The sequence below is a fragment of the Eulemur rufifrons genome, chromosome 24 (genome assembly GCF_041146395.1).
Source record: "Eulemur rufifrons isolate Redbay chromosome 24, OSU_ERuf_1, whole genome shotgun sequence".
Taxonomy (NCBI): domain Eukaryota; kingdom Metazoa; phylum Chordata; class Mammalia; order Primates; family Lemuridae; genus Eulemur; species Eulemur rufifrons.
In genome coordinates, this window is record NC_091006.1 from 33522383 (window position 1) to 33546689 (window position 24307).

Genomic DNA, 24307 nt, shown 5'->3' on the forward strand with positions numbered 1-24307 from the left:
CCTTCTGCAGGTCCCAATTATTTTGATGCATTTCCTGTGTCACAACATTTCATCTGTAAATATTTCAGTACGTATTTCTAAAAGTCAAGGACTTCCATTTTTAGACAGGTAAAATAGAATCTTAACCTTTTTGAAGAATGTACTGAATTATGGACACTAAAATTGTGTATGGGATGTTAGAGTGATATAAAGGAAAAGCAGGATCCTTTAAATGAAATAAATGGAAAAAAAAAATACCTGGCAAGCAGTTGTACCAAAAAGCAGAAAAATGAAAAGGCCAATTAACAGCTTTTAAAGAACCTATGGAGAAAAGGGGGAGATTGGCATTTTTGAACAGCCAGTGTGTGTCTATGTTTTATACAGGTCAGTAGGAGAGTAAAGCCAAGTGTATTTCATACCATTTGAGAAAGCAATTCTGTTTCAAGATTCTTTCTTAAGAGAAAAGTCAGAATTGTGTACAAAGACACCAATCAAGATAGTCACTGCAGTGTTATTTTATTTACGGCAGTGAAAAATTGAACCTAATGGTTAACATTAGTGGAATGATTAAATGAAGATACCATATTTATGAAATAATATTTCATAACCACTAAATATTATGTAATATGACTCTAGTTGTATAAAATGTTTAATGTGTATTAAAAGACTTGAAAGAAATTAACCTTGATATTAATTTCTAAACTTGATAATAATCACTATTAATCATGACTAATAGTGGCTATCTGTAGGTGTTAGGATTATGAGTAATTTTTATTTCTTCATTAATTTTTAGAGAAATTGTTGCAAATTTTGTTGACTGTCAGCATGTGATATAAGTTAATAAATAATAAGTACTCAGTGTTATTATGTGTCAAGCAGTATCTTTTTATCTTTTACACTTAATTCTCAAAATAGCCCTAAAAGATTTTATTTTCCTCATTGTATAGATGAGGAAACAGAGGCATAGAGAGATCGAATACTTTGACAATTCAAATGTGGCCTTTGAGGTTTATTCTTTGCTTTTAAATGTAATTTTATCTCGATAGTTGGGAAAATACTATAAATATTGTTTTGTTTTTCCACTTCTTAGAATTTTATGATGAATATTATGGCATAATGGTCAATATCTCGTTTTAAAATTGGTAACATTTCATCTTATGAATTTACCATGATTTTTTTCAATTGTTCCTTGTCTTTGCTCCTATTGTAATATTCTGCTCATAGGAATACTAGTACAGTGAACATCTTTGCAAATAAATCTGTATGTGCATTTCTGATTATTTTTGTAGAATAAGCCCTTTGAAGTGGAGTTACTGGGTCAAAGATCATAAACATTTCAAAGGCTTTCGATACAAGTTGTGAGATTGCAGGGGACAAATGATCTTCCTTAAATTTAGAAAAGTTTTTTGGGGCTAAAAATTTGGGAGAAATAGGTCATCTAAACTGTCTGTGGGAATTTGTGCTTTCATAGTTTCTCTTACAGAAGTCGGGCCTCTCTAAGCTTGCTGGAGGCCGTCAACACGGGAAAAAGAGAAAGACAAACTCTGGAGATTAAATTGTGGTCATTTACTTGCTTTGTGATCTTGGGCAGCTGCTCATTTTTCTCTCTAACTTAAACTTTGGATTAGCTTGGAAACTCTTTTATTGCAAATTGTTTTATAAAAATGTATGAAATATACCTATCAAATTTATGCGAATTTTCTGTTTGATTTTATAGGCTCTTAGGATTGTAATTAGATAGAACAATTCCCATTGTATAACTTCTAAAACTATACATTTAAAAGGCATAACACATAAGAGACTGCAATAACCCTAAAAAGTGTTTTAGATGTTGCATGTTTAAATAAAAAGACAATTAAAATTTAAAAAAAAATTTAATTATTACTGATACATAATAGTGTAAAAAGACAGTTTTTTCTAAGGGGTGACATATTCCCTTTGTATGACAAGAAAGAAAATTTTGGCTAATTAATGGACAATTTCTGTTAAACGGTTAAGGTTTTATTATGTGTTTCTCTTGAATATATCTTCCTCTAGAGACTCTGTAGGAGACTTTTGCAAAGACTTTACCTGCAGGTTTGAGCAGAGGGAAGGACATTTTAACTTAAGGGCATCCAGAGAATAATTAATCAAATCAGAAAGAGAAAGTCTTCATATGAAGCTTGAAGAGATTAGGATCAGTTATTCTGGAAAGACCAAGATTGATAAAGGTAATCTGACAGTCTAGAAATTCATGAACAGTACAAGTGGAATAAATAGAAAACGTTCTATTGAAATTTGAAGTATGGTAAGTACTTTAATGGAAAAAAAGAAGTACTACTACTTTTTACTATGAGTAGTAAAATTGTGAAACTATCTACTGTAAACGGTAGATATAGAAAAATAAGTATGAGGAAGATTTTTATCAGTGGCTTTTATTCCGTAATCAGTGGTTGGATCAGGAAGGCTCGCAACTCTGCAAAATTAGGTAAATGTTTGCATTTTGGAAGAAGTATCTACTTCCTTGCAAACTTTTTCAGGTTTGCAAAGGAATGACTCCAAAAAGCTTAAGTACCCGCTAGAATGTCAGCCCCAAGAGGCAAGGGACTTTTGTGTTATTGACTCTGTTGTCCCCGGTTCTTGGCAGATAGTTCTGCTTCATAAAGACTTGTTGAATGTATGATTTCTGTAAATTTGTGTGTGATGTAGTTATAGTAATGGATTCTATAAATGAATTTTTTTCTCTGAGTTCATGTCACATGGATGATGTGCCTACACTGTAACCAGGTTGGAGGGAGGCACATCTCACATGTGAGCGTGAAAACACAGTCGTCACACCTGTCCGCTGCAAAAGGACCTAGTAGCGGGTCTTGGAGGTTGGAGGTGAAAGTGCATTCCAGATTATGGGCTGGAGAGAAGCACCTGCCGGATTATCGTATCACTGGACTACTTCTACATTGGCCCCAAATTTTTCTGTTGTGTTGAAGTATGGATGAGTAGGTAGAATGGAAGGTCTCTGTGTGATAGATTTGTGGTTGACTATCATTTTCCTCTGCCAACACGAAAATATAATAGGAAAAGTATTCTAAAAATACATACTTATCCTCCAGTATATAAGAAAATATTGTACTACTGTGATGCTGTTTTCATTTGGTTCAGTGAATGAAAACTTTATAGAAAACTTCCCTTTAAAAGTGTGAATGGAAAATTTGCTGATTTTTTTTCATTAGATCAAGTAGTATGACAATAATGGCTGTTCTGGCTGAAAATGTAAAATCAACAAAATGTTGGAAAAGTTTACCTGCAGAGAACATTGCTGTATCCACAAGAGATTTAGATTTTTGCAGTGAAGCCCAAATATTCTAGCTCTGTATCATTACACAGCATTTTTAGCATGCCGTATAATGTGATCTGCAATTACATTAGTCAGCGTAATATGTTTTTGTGCTCTTCAAAATTGAAATTTGGGAAAAGGTTAAAAAATGAGAGAAGGTTAAAATGCAAGTCCATTTTAAAAAACTGTAAAAATTATAGTATTTCTAAAATAAGAGAAAAAAACAAATTATTTAAAAATTGAAATGGAATAGAACCACTGTTAATTGTATGAATCGTGAATTTTCTTTGGTAATTAAAGGAATGACCATAAATTCTTTATGCGTTTTACCAGACATAAGAGATATTTGAATAATTGTTTGCTGTCTGCATTTGATTATTTGAGTGTAGACTTTTCATGTTTTATGCAATCTTTAGCAGATTAAAAAATCTTACTGCATTTTTATGTTTTCTGTGTCTACATTGTGAAATCTGTGGCATCAGGGAGCTGGGAGCTGTAATCATTTTAAGTTTATTTGAAAACTCTTGCATCCTCACTCAACAAGGCTATCAGACATTCATATCATTTGGGGTTTGCATTATTTTAAGAGGCCTGTAAGATTCCCAGAATAATTTCAATAGAAGGGCAGGAGTTGGTCCTCATAGATCTCACATCTTGCAGTACAGTTTCTTTCTTTAGTTGAAATGTGAATTCTAGGTCACCACCCTCTAGTGTTCAAGTATAATATAAAATACATTTTGAAGTCAAATGTAGAGGTTTGAGTTGGGATCTTTGAAGTAATTTACCCTAATCTTTTTACCTGGTGGGATAACCCTTTCTATAACACTCCATAGAAATGTTAGCATTCCTAGCAACCTTTGCCTAAAAACTCAAGGAGCAGGGACTTCAATCCTTTATGAGGCCGATTTTTTATTACTTAATAATAATTAAGTTGTTCTTCATGTTGAGCTCAAATTTACTTTGTGCCAGGCACCGTAACTTCATTGTTCTCCTCTTCAAATTATTAAATATTCAAAGCATACAGACAAGGATCGAATCCTGTAATAAACGTCACTGAGATTCATTTACTGTTAATTTTTGCTTTATTTGCTTGAGGTTATTATTTCCTATATTAATGTCTATCAGAGATACGCACATCACATGTGTTCCTGAAAGTAAGGTAATTAAATTTATGGCATTTCTGTTACTAATTCTAGAAGTTTTACTCAAAAAGGAAATGAGGTGAATGTGTTATCTAAATACCCATTCAGCTTTCTCTTTTACTTTCTGAACTGCAGTGAAGCAAGACTCTCCCTGGAAGACCTCATTTGCCCTCAGGTCCGTCCGAACATCGGAGCTGGGCCACTGTTCACTTTATTTATTACACAAGGAAGCTTCTAGATTATTCCTGCTGTGGGTGAAAAGTCTTGCCCTTCAAAGCTTGTGCTATTTGGCTGTTTACAGTTTTCAAGTGTTGTCAAATACCAACTGATGTCCTTGTTTATTTGACCATCTTCTTCTGAAATAAGAAAAAACCCAGCAATGATCGTGTGTGTGGCATGACCATGTGCAGTTAACTAACCTCTGTAACCTTTACTGTTTCGAAAGTAGTATCATAGAAGTAATAGGAAAAATTATTTTTTAACAGATAAAATGTTCTGCAAAATCCCTCAGATGAAATGAAAATAAAAATAAATCCCATGTGAAGTTGTATGTATGGAGACAAGATGAAAAAGTGGTTGGCATGTAAGAAAACAGATAACACCCCCCCCCCCCAAAAAGCCCTCTCAGCCCTAGCAAAAGAATTATAACCTATAAAGAAAGCCAGAGACGTATAAACCCACTGTTTTCCAGGGTAACCAAAAGACGTGTTTATTTTATCAAAAGTGAAAAGTTGAAAACAGGAAAGTTCTGTGTCTACTGAAGAGGCATTAAAAAATTTTGAACAAATATTGGGAAGTCTTAACATGTCATAAATCAGTGACAGTGTGCTTACAAGAAGAGTAAGCACATAAAAAGCATGGCATTAGCACTTGCTATGTCTGAACAGAAGATTATTCAAAAGCAAAGCAAAACGAAATACCCGGACGTGGGTGGTACAAATTAATCCTGGATGAGATTATTGCAGTATCCCTAAAACTGCTTCGTGCTCCAGCGGTGATTGGTTTTGTGATTCTTCCCGGAAGTGAAAGTGAAAAATAGTTTAAATCTCATTAAATACTGTCCAGTACATTACTGTACCCGTAAGACATGATATACTGTTTGTCACATAAGTTTGCTTTGAGGGAGAGATGATTCTATGAGCCTAAGATAAGTTAAGGTATCAAGAAATTATGGCAGAATTGCAGATACCACATTGTTAATAGATTTAGAAATATTTGATTGGACAGTCAAAAATTGCAATGAGTCTGAATTATACTGATTATGAACTAGTGTAAACAACTTAGTGTTTTATTCATATTTACTATATTTTTTACTTTGAATATTTGGCTTTAGTCATGATTTAGTTGATTATGCCTGTGAGTAAATGGAATATTATATTTTTCTCTCTTGGCTAAAGGAATTTCAAATTAACAGTTTTAAGTACAAAATCAATATTTTAGGAAGTTAGCCTTTTCGTTGGGTTGGGGATTAAAGTCATTAAACAGAAAAAAATAATAAGAAACTGGTTATGATTATAAAATAAGGTTAATTTGAGTTTCAATGCTAGATTGAAAATTTGGCTTATTCAACTATTGAAAAATGCCAAGACCTTTAATGGTAATACAGCATGGAATGTGCATATTACATGTGAGTCCTTATACATGGTAAAAAGACAACTCCCCGTGGTCATTGGTTTTATTCCTAGGACTCATCAAAGTATCACGGATATGGTACCATAATTCATGGTCCACGAACCCCTCAGAGTTATTATAATTAGACTTTGAAAACTATGCATACCAAACATTATATATAGATGGGATAAATATTAGGCCTAGTAGACATAGAAACTATTTTGTAAATCTAAATTTATTTTAGTAAATAAAATAATGTATTATTAAATGTATTGAATAATTAAGGTGTTGGCGTATTTAATTATTGGCTAGTAAAAGCAGTATCTGTCACTACGTAGAGAAGAAAGGGAGGAGGAAAACTATAGATTAAAAGAGATTTAAGAGACACAGACACAATTGCCTGTATGGATTTTGTTTAGACTTGGATTAAGGCAAGCTCTTAAAAAGAGACTCATGAGACAGTTGGGAAAATTTTAGAACTGATTGCTTGTTGATATTATAAAGAAATTATTAATGTATTAATGGAATCATAAGGGTATTGGCTTATGTTTAACAAGTAAATCTTTGTCTCAGAGAATACGTACTGATTTATCTACAGATGAAATGATATGATGTCTGGAATTTGCTTCAGAATAATCCAAAGTGGTGGGATAGAGGTTGAGGAGTGGATGAAGATATAAATGAAACATGATTTGCCATGAGTTACTTGTTGAAGCTGGGGATAATGAGGGGCTCAAAATTATTCTCAATAATTTTGTATTAGTTTGAAATTCAAGGCTGGATATGAAGAACACACAAATGTACTTAGTATAAACATACCTCATGTGTAAATGTTGTATTTTGTTTTTTTCCAGAGCTGAAGCCATTTATTGGAATTGTGGATGATTAACAGCTAAATGCTTAATTCTCAAAACTACTCAAAAGCCACAAAGTCAGCATTAGATGAGCCAAGTTACCACCAAGAAATTACTGTCTCGAGTGATACGGTAAGATTATAGTTAATTTTCTAAAGGCTAAATAGTGACTGAGGTCTAAAAAGATTGTTAAATGCTGTATTTTAGCTACTAGATTCTGTCATAATTTCTTGATCCCGTAACTATTAGGAGTTCAAAGTTGTGATAATCAACTAAAGTGCTTAGAAATATCAACATAAACAAGGCTTTATGGCATTTCCTCTTTGTAGATTCCGCTAGTAATGGATACAGTTTTGTCACTGGAATGCCATGCTTTCCCCTTTGTTATATGTCTCAGGGTGGGTCCTTTGGAAGCTGATGCTTCCACGATGTTTATTAGGGATGAACACCTATGTAGAGAGGAGGTAGGAGGCAGATTGGGCAGAGGAAATTGCTGTGCAGGCTCAAAAAAAGTTGTAGTCAACCCTACAGAGAGTGTTGTGATTGTGAGAGTTTATTTTCCTTCTTAAACAGTAAGCCTCTTGGGGAGAGAGACGTATCTTCGATGCCTTTGTATCTTGCAAAGTACATTGGAGAAGCCGCTCAGCAAATACTCGTTGAATGAAGGAAATCAGAGAAACATCTTACTGTCTATTCTACAACATCTATCTAATCCTTCACCCTTTACCTTAACCCCTTCCTTTCTGCAGCTGAAAGTGCAGTGTAGAATGGTGATGTTAATAGTGACAGGGATGGCTATCTTGTGTGTCATGAACAAGCATGAAGGTAGCTTCCTCTCTACGATTAGCATGTGTTTGTTTCTGGGCTTCATAGATAAGGAAGACCTGCAGAGGGACCTGAGGAAAACCACAGACACAAGAGGTAAAGAACATGAAATCATATCGAGAGAGAGAGAGAGAGAGAGAGAGAGAGAAAGGAAACACCTTAGAAAGCATAGTGATAACTTTTAGGCATAATAAGGCATATGGTATATGATTCTAATCAGTTGTTCTTTCTGTTTGTGGTTAATAGGCTGATTGGATATTAATTTTGATCCTTTTATGCTCAAGAATTAAGAGAGAGAATCTACTACTTAGAAACATTTTTTAAAAGCCATTTCTTTTCCCTATTAGATACAGTCTTGCTTTAGGGCAAGAAATTTAAGTCTTTTACTTGACTCCATTGTGTTTTTCCTTTTTACTACAGGAGTCCCAGAGACAGGACTTGTATTAATAAATTCTTAAATTTTCTCTGAGTCTTAATACTATATTAATGCTTTACATGTAAAGGACCTTCAATTAATCTTTTAAATGAATGAAATAAAGAGTAGTTGACTTCTTAAGTAATGTGGTAGAAGAATAAGGATTAAAAACTAAGTAATTCAAAGCAACACATGTACTCACCATGAAATTGGTATTAACTGATCGACACTTAAGTGCACATATAGTAGTGACATTCATGGGTGTCGAGCAGATGGGAGGGGGAGGAGGGAATGGGTATATTCACACCTAATGGGTGTGGTGCGCACCGTCTGGGGGATGGACATGCTTGAAGCTCTGACTCAGTTGGGGCAAAGGCAATATATGTAACCTAAACATTTGTACCCCCGTAATATGCTGAAATAAAAAAACAAAAAAAAGAATTTCGAGCCATAAATGTACTTGTTTTTCTTTTACAACCATTTTTTTCCTTCTGTCTATATAGTTCATTTTTGTTCATCTTTTGAAATACTATGTAAATCATTTTCTTCATGTTGAGTATTGGAAGAATGAGATTGTGGTTATGTTTCGCTAAGTGAATCAGATTTTTAAAATGGTTGTATATCATTCAAAGTTGTAAATATGATTACTTAGGGGGCTTACTCTATTTGTTTCCTTGGTTTTTTCATTTCCTTCTTACTCACTTGGCACCCCCACCAGAGGGCAGGCAAAGGAAGAGAGAGAAGGTATTAATTTCAGCTTTCTACGTCTTTTGTAGACATCCTTTCATTGGACTGTTTTGTCATACCTCTGGATTACATTAGGGCGGTAGGATCAGCTACTTTGCTATTTTAAAATATTTAATAGAATGCTCAATTATTTTTAAAACAAATTATATAATTTTGTATTAATTGAATTTAAATATTTTAAATTCTCCAATTTTTTTGAGATCTATATATTTTAAATTAGCAATTATTTTTTAAATAATTCATGCCAAGGTGTTTACCACTACCATTGATAAGTATGATCGATTGTAATAAGGAGGTTTTTTTTTTGTTTACAAGTACATTGGAATATTCATAATACAGTATAAAGTTTTGAATGATTCCTTTTCATGTTTTATAAAAGTTGATGTTCCTGAGGTCTATTAGTGAATTTTCAAAATAAGAATTGTCTTTTGGATGCAAGTTACTGTTTCACACTTCAGCTGTAAGTTTATTTAAAAGGAAGACGTACCTGAGACCAAAGTAAATTCGTGTTTACATTATCACAGTGCAGGTTTTCAAAGTGTAAATGTTAAACCAGATGGATGTTGAACATTTTATGGTCTTGATATTGCTGTTAACACCCATTGTCCATGCACACGTGTGTATTTATGTATACATGAAGTGCAGTTTCATGGTCTATGGCTGTTTGGTTTGTTATCAGTATGAACAGTGAATGTCCTTAAAAATCAGCTTCAGAACAGCTGGCAGATGACCTACCGGGGTTTAGCACCGCCTAAATTCACATGACGTTTCTTTGCTCTTTGACACAAATAGTGTGCCTTCACTTCTCATCAAGGAAGTTGGTACGGGCACCTTTCTGTGTGCTTGTGGGCATAGTAGAAGAACCTTAAAATGGATTTTTTAAAGAGAGTTGTTCCTCCTATTTTTTCGGGAGATGTGGTTTTGGATGCTAATATTCAGGAAAGTTCCCCAACGTTACTTAAGATGAGACGTCTTAGTTCGCTTTCTTCAGAGAAGATGGTAGGTGGGCAAGGTGGAACCAACTGCAATCAAAGTTATTGTGACAAATGCCAACGTCGACGACTAGGTAAAGTGAAAACGTATTTCTTTCAATCCTTTAAAAAAAAGTGTTTTAGGAAAGTAAAATTTATTTTTACAAGTATAAATTCTAGCAAGCATGAATCTTTATTTTGGAAAGTTTAGATATTAAAAATGTTTAATAAGTTAACTATAATAGTTGGCCTAAATTCTTCTAATAATGAAATTTTTGCTTTGAGTTTAGATGGAGAAATATTTATGCCATAAATCAAGATAAAACCATTAAAAATTTAACAGTTTTAGTGATCTTTGGAAAATGTTTTAATGAGGTGTTATTGAAAAGATGTTATTGTTACCACGCATAGGATATGTAAACAAAATAACATGCAGCATTTGATCTATTGCTGTAGAAACCACTTAAATTTTGTTTAAAAATATGTTCCATTGTTTTGTTTTAAAGATAGTGAATATTTGGGGTGAAGATTATTTTGTAGCAAAGTACTTTTGTTGTATGTAATCCTGCAAAGTTGAAAATAATGCTCTTTAAAGTTCGAGGGGATGATATTCAATATGTTTTAGGATAAGATTTAGTTTGCATATAGTAACTAGCAAATATTAGAGGAAAGGAAAATGCTTTAGGAAAAAGATAGAAAAATTCTTCAAGTTTTAAAGTTTCTGATTAAAATATGTTCTATGTGAATTTTTAAATTTAGGGAGTAAATAGCTGCTGATATAAATTAATGTACTATTTAGCAGGAGAGAGTTTCAGTCAACCTTTTGCAAGTTTGATGTATATTATAGCTGTTTTCTATGCATATTTTAATATACACAGATATTTTAAATGTGCACATATACATTTTCATTAGTAGAATTAAAAAAAATGAGATTTATTGTCCAAATAGTTCTGTTACTTGTGTTTTCATTTAATACATCATAGACATTTTTCTATCTCATGTAAAATGTACTTCCTTGTGTGGATATAACAATTTATTCAATTAATCTCTTATTGAGGAAGATTTAGAATGACTTTAATTTTTTGTTATTAAAAATTATGTATTTATATATCACTTTATACCTTTGGGTGATTGCCTCTTAGTATATATTTCTATATGCATTTAAAATTTTTAAAAAATTACTATTTTTAATTGGCAAATAGTAATTGTACATATTGATGAGGTACATGGTAATGTTTTGATACATATCATCTGTAGTGATCAGATCAGGACAATTAGCATATCCATCATCTTATCATTATCAAATGATACTTATCATTTCTTTGTGTTGGGAGCATTCAACATCCTCCTTCTAGCTATTTGAAACTAACATATAGTCATCCTATAGTAGAATAGAACACGTAAACTTATTCCTCTTATCTAAAAATCAAACAATTTTTTGTTTTAACAAATTTCTCCATAAGACTCCTTCTCCCTACCCTTCCTAGCCTCTCATATCCTCTGTCCTACTGCAGTTTAAATTTTGATAGACGATGCCAAGTTACCTTTAAAACCTTTCTCAGTTTAAGCTCCCCAGGGCAAGATATGAAATTTCCCATTACCTTGTATTTTCCCTAACACTGTTTCGTGCCAGTTTAAAAAATAGTGTCATATTCATAAGAAACCATATTTTCTGTTTTAAAAATATCAACTATGTAAAAGAATGAAGGAGATTTTAAATTTTAACAAGAAATAGATATTGATATCTTCAGTATACTGGAATTAAAAGTCATCAGTTTTTTATATTCTTCATTCATTTGGGCGGGTGAAATGGAGATGAGGCCACTGATGGATTGGTGCTTCTTAATTTCAGTTAATATCTATAAATCTGTCAGCACGTAGTTTTGGGTTCAACAGCATGTATGCTTAAGTGAAAATACGAATTTGTGCAGTTACTTAAGATATTAAAAATTTCCTTTTCTTTTCACTTTCATTCTGGAATCATTTCACTTTCTTCACTGTGTCACAACCTATATGGTTGGTCTTGGTGTTTAAATATTTGCAAATAAGCAATCAATTTAATGATTAAGAATGTTCCATAGTATATATCTGTTTTTACTAATCAAGGTCAGAACAAAGCAAAATCATGGAGTACTGAAGAACCTGATGTCTGTCGAAACGTCTGAGGCTGTAGGTTCTTTGTGGGGTAACTCTTGACCAGTTTTTCTCTTCAAAAATACAATTCAGGGCTGGGGGTGGGGGAGAGAAAACAAAGTAAATGAAACTCGACTTTAGGAAATGACTATTAAAGTTAATTTAAAGAAGTTCTTTGGTTATTTATGTAGAGAGATTTCATTTTAAAGTCTGGTTTTTAAATTTCAATGTACTGATCAAAGTCCTTGTTTTGAATCTCAAGATTTGACACTAGATTTGTATCGTCAATAGGAATAGAGCCCATGGTTCACACCAACCTATACATAGGTTAGTTCCAATTCAACATAAGTGAATCTCACTTCCTGTTTACTGGCAGTTCTAGGATAGAGATAATGCAGTGGTTTAGCCAGACGTCATAAAAATATGAACTAGTACAGTTCACTTAAGGTGTGTTACAGTTTTGTTCATTTAACAAAAGGAGAAATTGAGGGTGTGGAGAGATTTCATACAAATAATGCAAAGAAGGAGCTATTAGAGAAAAACCAGTATGTATCTCATAGCTTTGTACTTAAATTGGTTGTTTCCAACTTCTTTAATTATTAATTTGATACTTAAAAAGTGACTTCTAAGACATGTTAGATAAGATTGTAGTATGGACTGACAGTTGTGCTTTTGTGGGCGGATCAATTGAGAATAAATCCAGCTATGAATATATAGAAATCTACCTGCTACTTTTAATTATAGAATTCTTTAAAGAAGCTTGTGATTTCTTTAGTGAAAATATGTGCAGAATTGAGACATTTGCAGAAGGTTGATAGTTTAAGAGCATTTTTCTTTTTGATAATTTTTTTTAACCGTTAAGTAACCTAATATTTAGAAATTTTTCTATAAGTTTCCAAACCCACTGGATTTACCAATATCCTCTATTCCTCTGTGAAATATATTTTAAAATGCCTATAGTGCACTACACACTGTTGACGTTCCCTGCCAACATTTCTGCTCCCAACAGGCTAAGTTGTGAACTTAGTAAGAATTGGTATTTTTAAACAAAACTGCTTATGCCAGTTATACTTGTTATTGTGATTATGTAATTTAATTAGATATTACATAATCCAGTAAAGTATGAGATTGAAAAGAAGGACTTCTTTCAGTGTAAACAAAATTGAGTGGTTTGGTTAGACTCCATAAAGACAAATTCTTAAAAAAATTTTACATTTGAATTACACATAGGCCAGAGAAGTATACAAAATTGGAAGGATTTTGCCCTTGGGTACCTTCAACTTCCCTTGCCACTTTGAAGAAATTGAACTGGAAATCATAGCTAATGTATATGGGTTTGGTTTTAGGCAAGAAAGATAATGGTGTAATTAGCAAATGCACCTTACAAGATAAGGTCTTGGCACTACAAAAGGCTGGAGAATAAACATAGATTTTATATTTCAAGTTAAAAATAAAACCTTTATTGGACTTCTTGATTTTTTTTTTTTCTGATTCCTACTTTAATGGATTTTTTATTACATGATTAGCCAACAGTTATATTTACAATAAAGGAACTCTTTATAATACATAGGTATATAATGTTGCAATTTTATTAAAGAAGTAAATCATTTATTTGCTATCCCTACTTCCTTAATAAAAAAGGAGTCAAAATGATCACATGTTATGTAATCCTATCTTATTCATGAGATTATAAATATCCTTATACTGTTTTGTGTAGAGTCCTAATCATGTCATCAAAGACTGATTTCTCCGATATTATATGTTCCAATTCTAATATTTATCTTCAGGCATAAAAGTTGGTGGGAAGAAAATTCTCTTTCCTAATTCAGAATGTACTATAATGTTTTCTGACTATAGAAGAACAATGGATAATAGATATAGTCATGAGTCAGATCCTCAAAGTTGGGTAATGTGTGTGTTTCCATAAACTTCTGTTGTGACAGTTACAAAGTCTTTATATCTCCAGGATTGGATTATGTTTATTCCAATAGAATCAACCTTAATTTTGGTTTTGTTGTGCATTATGTTTGGAGTTAAGAATAAGTGTTAATGTGACAAAAAATATAACATTGATTTTTATAATTAACGAAGAACAGAAACGATGTATTGAACAGAAGAAGGTATATATGAACATTAAATATGAAAGAAACATACGAGCACCTTCTAGATTCTGGGCACTATTACCTTGTTTTATTTTACCAGTAACTGAAATGATCTCGTTTGTTTTACCTATTTAGTACATATTCCATCCCCCAGCCCCGCCACCAAGAATAGAATATAAACTAAGCATGAACTTTGCTTTGTTTGATGTGTTCCAGGGCTTGGAACATAATAGTTGCTGAATAAATACTGAATGCGTGAACGTTATCTAAGTCCTCTTGACAGCTCTGTGAAATAGGTTGTTATCAAAATTTTGAAGGTTCATGGAGCAAATTATTTGGCCCCTAAGTGGTATAGCCATGCCATTGTTTTAAAGTTAGGCATTTGCTTCTTCTACTGTATCTCATTGCAGTGTTGTTTGATGCTTTTGAATCTTTATGTATAAAATACATTTTTCTAAGGCTGTTGTATCTTCTGGGTGCATTGGTGCGTACCTGTTGTGGTCCCAGCTACTCTGGAGACTGAGGCTGGAGGATTGCTTTGAGCCCAGGAGGTTGAGGCTGCAGTGCTCAATGATGACACCTGTGAAATAGCCACTGTGCTCCAGCCTGGACAACATAGCAAGATCCTGCCTCTTAAAAAAAAAAGACTAGTATATTTATCCAGTTTAATTGTTCTATTAAAGAACATATTCTTTTTGGGATGGTTTCATTTTAGTTGAGATATGTTTCAATAGGAAAAACTTTAATTCCACTATATATATGGCATTACTCTTTGAGACCCCTTCACTGTAATAAACAGTTCATAATTATTTTTTATAACACTCTGGTAATATAAACTAATTAATAGCTGTTTCACATGACTTTTACAAAACAATTTAGAGGCACACTATTGAGGTATAGTTTCCGTTTCATTAGAAAGTGTCAGTGACTCCATGGGATATAAATGTTTAAATAGCATACTGTTATATTTCTTCCGAGGTATTCAATGCAAGTCACTAGCAGCGAGAAAACAAAATGTAGCACTTCTTATAAACTTCCAAGTGCCCTTTCCTTGAGTTTTAAAAGCTCCTATCTGTATGTATTTCACTAGGAAAGAAAGGGGCTTGCTGTTACTTACTGGATTTCCTTTATAAGTGATCTTTTCAGTTTTGTTTTTGCAGAACCATTGTTCTCAGTGGTTAAATTGTCTATCCAGAAGAGCAAGTTTTTTTTTTTGTTTTTTGTTTGAGTAGCAAAGTTCTATTGTAAAACAAGAACCTGATTAAAAATGGGATATAAAAAGGGAAGAGAAGGGGTGAGGGTGAAAAATGCAGGTGTGCCTTGCAGAGTGTAGAAGAAATTGACCCTGAGCATTTGGGGGAAGAAGTAAAACGGGTCTTGGTGGATCTGGGTTCTACACAAGAGATGGCATCCTCCCGGGTGTGGGATGGGGCGAGACTTCCTTTTCGGTGCCAGGGTTCACCCAGAGGTGGGACAGCATAGGGCTGAGTTAAAGTCTCAGCGGAGACTTGGAAACTCCCAACCCACCCACTGATAGGGACAGGGAACAAGCGCCAGGAGGGGGCCAAGTTCCAGACTCCATGTAATAAAAGGTGGTTTTGAGATCAGACACAAATTATTTCGTGAACCCTCACAACAGACTCGGAGGTAGGTGCACTTGTCCTCAAAGATGTGGCCACTGAGGCCGGGGGACATTAAACGACTGGAAATGGCTGCCTGGTTAGTACACTGGAGAACTGGGCTTCCAACCCAGGGTGCAGCTGATCATAAAATCTAACCCTTACATGGAAGAACGTTTTCTTACCTCTCTCAAACGTTCCTCACAGTGAAAACCTTAAAAGCAAAGCTAGTGTGTCCTGGTTCCCACCACTCCGCCCCCAAAATACCGGTGCTGGCCTGCTGCTTCAGCAGAGCCCGGCCAAGGCTAACGGAAGAATTCCTGGGTGTTTCTGAGGACACGGATAGCAAAAGCCTGGGTTTCAAACACCTGAGTCCCGAAATGGCAGGGAAGGTGGGGTACAGGTTAGGGGGCTGTCAACGGGGGACAAGAAGCAGAGGGCGTCAATCCGAGTCGGGCCCCTCTCTCTTGAACGTTAGTTTTTTTTATGGCAGGAGGTAGATTGTCCCTTCCTGGACTTCAGGTGGCTGGAGCGAAGCCTGCTGTCCCCGGCCCCTTCCCAGGCTGGGCATCCTTGGCTTCCAAGGCCTCATTCAGAACATCCCAGAACGTTCCCGCCCGCAGATCTGAAGGGTGGAACAGTCTCCGTCCAGTGCTTGCTGCTGCGGCTGGGAGAGGAGCCGGCGCAGGTGGGCAGCGCTCGCTCAGTGCCCCAGGGGGCAGTTGGGGGCAGGGCTCGCCCAGGACAGGCACAAACACACACCGCAAAGCTGCCCGGTCCCGGCCGGTTACCCCCCGGGCGGTCCAGCCGGATGACGGTGCTGATGGGCCGCGGGTTCACGCCGCCCCTGCAGGGACTGTTACTCGTGTCGTCGTCGTCGTGGGTGGTGGCACAGTCAGAGCCGGCCTCGGGCGGAAAGCGTTTCTGTCACCCAGATACTCCACGTGCAAACTTCCTTCCACCCGGACGAGATGCTGCGGAGGGGCCGGACTGTCGCTGTCTGAGCAGTGCTCGTTGGGGGGGTGGGGAGCGCCCCACGACTCTGTCCCGTGCTGTGACCGCTCGTAGGGGGCCCTGGCGGGGGTGTGGAGTCCCCCCACAGCTGCCCAGGGCGGGTCTGTGCCAGCTCGCAGAACGTCTTGTTGAGGGCAAGGGGGTACGTGCAGGTGGCAGACTTGGCCGTCCCAGAATGCAGGAAGCCCGGACGGAAACGTAGCTGGCACGGCAGGTCTGCTGGGAAGGGACAGAGGGTGACAGGGGCCAGGCTGGTGCGGGGGCCGCTGACATAGTGAGAGCGTTTCATCTGGACCTTCATTCAACCAGCCTGCAATGTCTTCTGGGGACAGCATCAGATCGTCCACCGGTGGGGACAGCGAGGAGGACAGGACCCTGTTTTCAGGAAGTGGTTTCCATAAGTCTGAAAGCGTCTGCTGGCTCGGGGAGGGCTCGGTGCTGAGACCTGACCACGACAGGGACCGGGAAGGCAGCCTGGCTGCCCGTGCACAGCTGCATTTCTCGGGTCCCCTTCGTCGCAGAGCTGCTTGAAGAACCAGCCTCCCCGCCACCTGCCTGTTCTTGGGAGCTCCTCTCCCCTGGCACGTTTGTGTTTGACACTCCTGGTGTTGGGTGGAGTAGCAGCATGGCAGGCCACTTTCTTTTTTAGAAGGGGACAAGAGGAGTAAAGAGTGATTTAAGTCTTTGCTGAAGACCAGACCATTCCTAGGGAGTTTAAAGAAGGTCCTGGGAGAAAATTGAGGTGAGATTTCCTTGTGATACTCCAACCGCTTGTGGTGCTGAGAAGCCGAAGGAGACAGAGAATCGTTTGGAATTCTGATGTGAGCAAAAGGCTGCCGTGCAGGGCCATGTCCTGGAAGAACCTGAGTTCCAGATAATAATCAGTCTGCTCCGGAGCTTCCAGCCTGGCCTGGATGTTACCCTGTACTCGCCGTGTAAGCGTGTGGAGGAGTGCAGGGTTCGGAAGCCCTGGGCTTTCACAGCGTCCTGATGCAAAGTGGGTTCCCTTAGTAAGGGGCTTTGGAGCACTTTTCAGGCTGTCGTCATTGGAGGATGTAGGAGAAGCCTTATTGGAGTGTTGTGTTCGTGCCATCTCTGGATCTTGTGAGAATTCTTGCCATAAAGGAGGGATATTGGGAAGACCTTATAGGCATGATGGGAGCCAGACAGGCAGTGAAATATTGAGGAGTGCGTGGACCTTCGATCCAAATTAAGCTGAGCTCCATCAGGGACTGGATTTGTGTCCTTGAACAGGCTACTTAATCCCTCTAGGCCAGTTCACCTCCCCAGTCAATTTGAATCATATGTTCTTTCTAGCATTGTTTTCAGGATTACAAAAAGTTGTCAATAAAATTGATGTATCATTCAATAAATGGTGGCTGTTGTCACAAAAACTTCTGGATTTTTTGATTTGGAGGTAGATGAATCAATTTAATTCAGAATTTAACCTCAGAGCATTCCATCCTAGAAAATATTCTAGGAATTGGAATCTACGTCTTTCATTGTGCATAATTCCTAAAAATTTTAGTACTTGGCTTACAGCTACAGGACAGCCCCTGGGAACTTGAGTTGCAGCGCCTACCCGTGTGCTTCCTTTTTTGTCCACGGTGTGTGCTTTTCTACTGCCCAATGATTGTGTGATGCACACACAAAGGTATTTTGGAAGTTAGTATAACAGGATTACTTTAAGTAATTTCTCTTGGCTATTTTTACAGTTAGCCTAATCATTTCTTAAGAAAGATCTTCTTAGATTGTCTCCTCAAGTTACATGGATGTATATTTATTAAAAATTGGGGCAGTTAAATGTAGATAGGATTAGCGTCTTTATTTACTTGGCTTTTAGAACTTGCAAGAAACTTAATTGAACTAAAGGTGCACCTGTCTCCCTTTCTAAGGGGCCTGGAATAGCTTCCTCTCTATCAGACTTACTCTGTTGTTTCCCACTCGGGGCTGTTTGTGCAGTGTGTACTGGTAGGATGATATTGGTTGTTAAATTCTTACAGTTCCTCATATCAGTTGATATCTAGCCACTGCCGCAAACCTGCTCCCCCAGTTGCTCCTGATGCTGCAGTCCCCCCGCCCCACCCTAAGTTCCCTCAGCTAAAGGGTGAGTCTCGGGCACACCAGGGCCACCCCGAGGTGGCACCCGCACTAGTTGTTCACTTGCAACACCTTCCTGCTAGATGACTATTTCGATGATCACCCCTGCTTGTTTCTCATTTAAGATGCAAGAGTAAAGAGGTATTGACTCTAAGATAAAGCAATTACAGCAAAAGGAGCTAGGAAAAATACGTAACTGAATAAATATCAGGTAACACACTGAAATATCAAAGGTGCAAAAAGATAAGACGATGAAAATGTCTGTCAGAAGATACTAAGGAAAATACTAAAGATGTGGTTAAAAAGAATGGTAAAATAGGTTAAGATGAATAGAGCTAAGTTTAAAATGTAACTAAAGGCATGTACGAGGAAGGTTAAACAAAAACAAGGTGCCATAAAGGGAGTTCAGGAAGCAATATACGGTCCAACGGTTGACTCCACCCGGGTACAGATAATGGCCTGTGGGTTGAGGGGCTATAACTACACACAGTTACAGCTTCCAATTCTGGTGACTTCCTGAAACTGGAATTCTGCAAGGGGAGTAGAGGGCTTTTATGTGGCTATCCTTGGGGTTAATAGTTTCCTCGCCCCCTTAACCTCAGGTAATTTTTCTTTGTCCTCAGTTAGAACTCTGACTCATTGTGCACTAGCTTCTATTAGTCCATGAAATATGAAAGTATTGTTTCTTTTACCAGACTGTAGGTTTCTTTGAGGACTAAGTCGGTTTGCTTTTTGTGTAGCTAGCCCCAGAGCTGAGACCACCGGCAAGCACTTATTAAGCAGTTAGTAAATGTTTGTTGAACAAATGTTAGAGTCCTCTGTCCTTCGGTTCTCGTCCTTTAAGGGCCAAAGCAAGTTTTTCCTTGTTAACAAGGGCTGCTGTCAATTGCCACAGTTAGCCAGCCCACTGACTTTTCCCGCAAACCATCTAGCACATACATTGCTGGATGTGGTTCCCAAGGCGAAACCAGCCTTAGTTTGAAAGTGGAAAACCAAACCCCAAACCCGGCCTCAAATTGAGCAAACAATGACCCAGGTAGAACAAGGGGCAATACACCTTTTCTGTAAAGGGCCATTGAGTAAATATTTGAGGCTGTGCAGGCCGCAGGTCTTTGTCACAGGTGCTCAGATCTGGCTCTGCAGAGCGAAAGCAGCTATAAGTGATGCAGAACGAACGTGTGCGGCTGTTTTCCAGTCCACCTTCGTTTATGCACATTGACAATGGGCCAGTTTTCCAACCCTTAAGCTCGAGTACAGAAAAGAATATTGCTAACGTCAGAGAGCTGCATACAGGCAACTTACCTGGGAAACAGAGAATGGAAACTTTGAATAAGGAGTCCAATATTATACTAAGTTGTATGTATTTACTATTAACCCTTGGAATAGTGTTTTACCTGTCGTGGGTGCTCCATAAATATTTATTTGATTTGAGATCCAACTATATCACTTATCCTCTCTGGGCATGGAGTGTCTCATAAAATTAAAGAGATTATGGTGAGTGAGTGTTAAAGTTTCTCCAGTTTAAAAAAAATGTATGACTCTGTGACTGTTTTTGGAAGTGTAGATGACAACTGTCGGCTTGCCACATTTCCCGTGTGCTCCCAATGTCCCGATGGGGAGTTCCAAAGTGGCTGCATTTATCCGTCATTTTTTTCCATGGGCCTTTCTACATGGAGCTCATTGTCCACTAGGCTGTGTCCATTACTTTCACCCCTCTCTCCCACCCCAGCCTGCCACGTATGTGGATAGAATACACACTTTGCCTGATTTTAATCATAAAATTTATTAAGCCTAGTCATTTTTCCGTTTTAAAAAAATTAGCTATAAAGCTTACCTAGGAAAGCATGGGTGATTCTTTGTAGCAATGTGGCGATCAGGATGAGGATCGGTCTGTCTGTTGAATTATATTTTTCTAAATTCTGTATCTAGCAAAGCAAACATTCCATTGTTGATTTACTTAAACTGTCAAGCAGTAATCCAAAATAATTTTAAATATTACAGATGTAAATTATAGTAACCTTACCTGAATTCTTTTGTTCTTTTACTTAGACTTTTGATGTGTTTTTCTATTTCTAAAGTGATTCAAGCTTGGGTAGGGCGTCTGATGATTTCTTACGCTGTTCTCAAGAGGAAATAACCTAATATATATTTCTAGTCTACTTGATGAAGGAACTTATTAATAAAAAAAACTCTGAGAAGTTCTTTGTAAGGAATACAGAAAATTTCTCTATTATTTCTTAGGCATCTGAATTTTCCCACTCTCTGTCTTTAAGTAAGTATAGATGTGTGCTAAAAATGACATAAGCAAGATAATGAAGTTTTAATATTAGTATATTTTAAGGTAGCTCTTCTTAAACTTTAATGTGCTTAAGAATCATCTAGAGGATCTTACGAAAAAGGGATTCTGATTTTCTAGATTTAGAATGGGGCTTTAAAGACTAATAAGATTATAAAGTTAGGTTCTTCCGAATTACTTTTAATACAGCGCATTATGATTAAGGTTAACCATGCATAAACAGCTTCCTGTGTCCTGTGCTTGCCTATTTAATTGTACAGCAGTCTTTTCATCTTTTGTTCTTAACCCTACTGGTCCTCTACTTCCTACTTGTAATTTTTGTCCTTACATTTGGTTACCTCTGCAGTTTATTGGCTTTTCTTTTCCTGGTTTAGATGGTTCCTCCTTTACTTTATTAAAGCCTGGCTGACTCACCCCTCTGTTTGAAAACTAGAATGATACCAAAGGTGGCTTTCATTGATTGAAAATTGAGGGGCAATTATAGGGCACATACAGAAAGGTGAGTGTTGGCAGTGAATGGCGAGCCTTTGCTTTGTGATCAGTGCTTTGTGGCCACGGTGCCCACAGGAAGTTTCTGCACACCCTGGGTAGTTGTTCACATCTCTGTTCTGGCATTGTTAATAACTGCGCCTGTTTCATGCTCAAACAGTCCTGCTTTGGGCAATAAATTCTATAGCATGTTCCCCCTACCATGGTTCATAGAATTTTACTTGTTCTGCACCAGTAGGACTGACCCATTGTGAGGGCGGATACCCTTTTCCTTTGCCAAACATCGGTGTCACATGTAGTGACAGTGAAAGTGTGTTAGTAATAATCATTGTAGTTTCCTTTAAGGTGATAAATATGCATTGTGTATGTTATGAAAACACAAATGCAGTAAACCTAGGGGCTCTTGAATAGAAATTTTAAAATCTGGATTTTTATTAACAATATCTTCAAAAATTGTTTCAGGCACTTAAAAATATCTGTCTAGAGTTCTTAGGATGTCATGAATGGATTTTAAATATATTCAGAAAAAGCAGATTTTTTTTGTTCAAGATATAATAATATCTTAGCACTGTGCCAAATGGTAGCAAATTGGTACGGTTTGTGAGGGCAAAGAAGAAAGTATGATTACAGGGTCTGGACTGTTCCGTTCTAAGCTGAGGAAGCAATTTTTTTTTAATGTGTGAAATATATAAAAAGAACTAAAACCAAAGGCTAGGACTAAATTGGGCTATTAATAAACACCTGTGTCAGAAATGTAGCAGTAATTGTACCTTACGGCACACACAAGTGATATAATTGCTGCATAGGTAACCACTTCCAAAATTATAGAGCTGAGTTAAAATGCTTATTGACTGGTTTTATGTTGCTAACGTGTGAGTACATTGATACATTGGTCCAACCTGTGACATTTGTATAAAACTTACCTTTATTAGAAACCCACTTATAGGTATGAGCAGAAACTTGATTTATGCTCCTAATATAAGCAGTTAATTTGGACATGACCCGAAACCTTTCTGTTCAGAATTCTGGCCCAACTGTTACAGAAGAGATTCTCTTTGTGACTCAGTCGTTTATTTTGTTTGCCTTTCATAGTGGTCTATTTGAATTATTGCCTCCTTTTTTGTGTTTTTATTTTTCTTCAGTTCAGCTGAATCCATTAATCTGTGGCTATTGTTGGCTAGGAAGTACCTGAATACAATTAATTCACTTTCCCCGCCTCATATGTGGAGAATGACGCCTGGAGAATTCTGTGGGATTGGTCGTCTGCCGGCTTCTCTTCTGTCTCCATGTCCAGCACTGGCATCCCTTTCTGCTTTGGATTTATGTTGTCAAAGTCGTCTTGATGTGACCTCTGCCTGGCTGCTCTGCATTCAGCATCACCCTCTACCCAGCCCCCTCACCACGGGGGTCACTTTTGGATATTTCAGCTTTACTTATTTTTTTCTATCCTGTTAGTCACCAAATAGGTCGGGAAACATCTAGCAGGAAAAATTGGAATCTGTTTCCTTATTCCCATCCTAATTGCCTTTGTCCTAATTATTACCCTTTGTCATTGTTCCTCACCCGAGCAATTTAAATAGCCCATTGACTTCCACCGCGCTCTCCTGAGGTCTGTTCTCCACCTAAGCCATCGGGTTGTGCCTGTCTGACCTTGTTCCTGCTCAGAACCCGTCTCCGCCATCTGTTTATCTGCTTCCTCGTCTCTTGGAGCCTGTGGGTATTTCAGAGGTTCTCTGAGAATCTCCTTAAGCAGGTGGAGGAGCCAGGTGGGGAAGACCCTGGTGCTCTGATCCCGGTCAGCCAGCATTCCTCTGCCTTTGCCTTTTCTTCTTGTGGGGATCAAACCTAAAGGTTCATTCTTCAGAAGATGCACCTGCTGAACAGATTTCAGACTCAGTCTGGTTCGCCCAGACGGGCCTTCCCTGACCATCCTGCCTGACCAAGGCCACCTCCGGTGTTCTCTGTCAGTCCGCCCCCTTTGCTGCCTCCACAGCACTTACTCACAGTTTCTAACTTTGTATGTGCGTGTTTGTGTATGGGAACACACTCATACACACACACACTTTTTATCTCCACCATTGGAGTCTAACCTTTTGAAGGGCACAAGGATATGTTTTATTCACTAAATTATCCTTTGCAGTGTTTAGATCATTTATATTTAAGGTAATTATCGACATGGTTGGATTTCAGTCTGTCATGCTGTTTGTTTCTTATTCGTCCCATCTGTTGTGTGTTCTTTCCCCTCCTCTTTCCTTGCCTTCTTCTGGATTAATTGGATATTTTTTAGTGTTCTAAGTTATTCTACTATTGGTTTATTATCTCTCTCTCTTTAAAGAGTAGTGTGGCTTTGGGGTTTATAAAATGAGCTTCAAATGATCACACCTACTTTCAAATAATAGGATAACATTTTTACATATAATGTAAAATGTAAGAACCTGAAACCTTATACTTCTGTTTCTCCCCTCTATTCTTTGTACTGTTGTAGTCAAATGTTTTATTTCTACATATATTATAATCTCGACAGTATATTGTTAATCACTTTTGCCTTAAGCAGTCAATTAACTTTTAAAGGACATTTAAAATGATAAATAAAAGATCTTCTCTTTACCCACATATTCACCATTTCTAGCACTTTCCACTCAGTTATATGGATTCAGGTTTTCTCATCTTGCAGAATTATTCTTAACACCTGAAGAA

At 37.2% G+C, this 24307-nt stretch overlaps 1 protein-coding gene and 1 non-coding gene across 2 annotated transcripts in view; one reads left to right on the forward strand and one right to left on the reverse strand.

Moving 5' to 3' along the window:
- Nucleotides 1-24307, forward strand: part of FRYL (FRY like transcription coactivator) — a 211089-nt gene that overhangs the window by 42112 nt on the left and 144670 nt on the right. Inside the window, exon 3 of the mRNA XM_069458471.1 lies at nt 6900-7031. The gene's annotated coding sequence lies outside the window, so the exon portion shown is untranslated. The remainder of the gene's footprint in view (nt 1-6899; nt 7032-24307) is intronic.
- Nucleotides 2712-2815, reverse strand: LOC138375205 (small nucleolar RNA U13). Its single transcript, XR_011231457.1, has one exon. It is a non-coding gene; the product is annotated as a small nucleolar RNA U13 (small nucleolar RNA).